The following is a 2,296-nucleotide window of genomic DNA, read 5'->3' on the forward strand; positions in this document are numbered from 1 at the left end:
GTGTCTGTCTGTGTGTCTGTGTGTTTGTGTGTCTGTCTGTCTGTGTGTCTGTGTGTCTGTGTGTCTGTCTGTGTGTCTGTCTGTCTGTCTGTCTGTGTGTCTGTGTGTCTGTCTGTGTGTCTGTGTATCTGTCTGTGTGTCTGTCTGTCTGTGTGTCTGTCTGTCTGTGTGTATGTCTGTCTGTCTGTCTGTGTGTGTGTCTGTCTGTCTGTCTGTCTGTCTGTGTGTCTGTCTGTATCTGTGTGTCTGTGTGTCTGTGTGTCTGTCTGTATCTGTCTGTATCTGTCTGTATCTGTCTGTCTGTCTGTGTGTCTGTCTGTCTGTCTGTGTGTCTGTCTGTATCTGTGTGTCTGTGTGTCTGTGTGTCTGTCTGTATCTGTCTGTATCTGTCTGTATCTGTCTGTCTGTCTGTCTGTCTGTCTGTCTGTCTGTGTGTCTGTCTGTATCTGTCTGTCTGTCTGTCTGTCTGTCTGTCTGTCTGTGTGTCTGTGTGTCTGTCTGTATCTGTCTGTATCTGTCTGTATCTGTCTGTCTGTCTGTCTGTGTGTCTGTCTGTGTGTCTGTCTGTCTGTCTGTCTGTCTGTCTGTGTGTCTGTCTGTATCTGTCTGTCTGTCTGTCTGTCTGTCTGTGTGTCTGTCTGTATCTGTCTGTATCTGTCTGTCTGTCTGTCTGTGTGTCTGTGTGTCTGTGTGTCTGTCTGTATCTGTCTGTATCTGTCTGTCTGTCTGTCTGTCTGTCTGTGTGTAAGATAACTCAAACAGTTATGGACAGATTTGAATGAACATTTCAGGAAATGTTGATACTGGCACAAGGAACAAATGAAATTTTGGTGGTGGTGGTGGTGGGGGGGGGGGTTCTGCGCTCTCTGAGTGCTTTTCTAGTTTCATACACATTAATATTTGAAAGTACTCAGATATTAGAACTGCACAAGGGCACTGGACCTGGAAACAGGAGGTCAAAGGTCACCTGTGTTCAGTTTTCTTCTGCTCCATGACCACATACATCCACTGGATAAATGTGGAGCAGATATCTGAATGAATTCAACAGGGAATGGGATTATGTCCTGACATAAGGGCCACTTCTTCCCACCTCTTTTCAGGTAAATGTGAATGGAACTACTGTGCTGTTCTTCTGTCTAAGATTGTTAGGATTCTTGATATTTGTATTATTATGTATGTTTTGCTAGTTTGCATATATGTTAAATTTCATTGCATGTTTGGAATAAATCACTAAATCACGAATCATGAAATGGACAGACAGACAGACAGACAGATAGACAGATGGACAGACAGACGGACAGACGGACGGACAGACAGACAGATAGACAGATGGACAGACGGACGGACGGACGGACGGACGGACAGACAGACAGATGGACAGACAGACGGACGGACGGACGGACGGACAGACGGACAGACAGACAGACAGACAGACGGACGGACAGACAGACAGATAGACAGATGGACAGACGGACGGACGGACGGACGGACGGACGGACGGACGGACGGACGGACGGACGGACAGACAGACAGACAGACAGACAGACAGACAGACAGACAGACAGACAGACAGACAGACAGACAGACAGACAGACGACCAAACTTTTCTAATACTCCTTCAGTCAGAAGTTGCCCAAAGGGTAAAAATTGTATTTTATTTATTCCTTTAAACCTGGGGTGTCAAACATACGGCTCATGGGCTAAACCGGCCTGCTGAAGGTTCCAATCCGACCCATGAGATGAATTATTTACACAGAAGGTGTTAAGTCAAAGGTGTTTCAGCTCCAAACTCCAACATTTTACCAAAAGGATCCACTTCATGCACATGTGTAAATAATAAGATGAGGCCTAATACTGTTCCCGTTCTCATGCTCAGTCTGTGAATCCATGGATCCTCTGCTCCAGAAATAATGTCTGTGAAGTGGGGACGGATTTACAACAGTAGAGTCCTGTTGGTGAATTCATATTCATGATGGAGAAAGAACGATCGTAAACTTGTATTTCATGTCTGCAGTTCTTGATGTTAAAACTTATTCATTCATATTCTGATAAAATACACACAATATGACTGAACTCATTCAAGAGTTTACAAATATTTGTTTTTTGCAACACTATAGGTTAATATGCGCACATATCTGTCTGATGCACATGAATATTTGGACAGCTTTTCACTGATTCAGAGGATAATATTATAATAAATGCTGATATATCACATAGGAAGGGTAAACTGAAGAAAAAATCATTTGGGAACTGACCTGAACACCACACTGGGTCCTTTTGGGTTAAATGTGCTGTT

Source organism: Sphaeramia orbicularis, chromosome 14 (assembly GCF_902148855.1).
Source record: "Sphaeramia orbicularis chromosome 14, fSphaOr1.1, whole genome shotgun sequence".
Lineage (NCBI taxonomy): Eukaryota > Metazoa > Chordata > Actinopteri > Kurtiformes > Apogonidae > Sphaeramia > Sphaeramia orbicularis.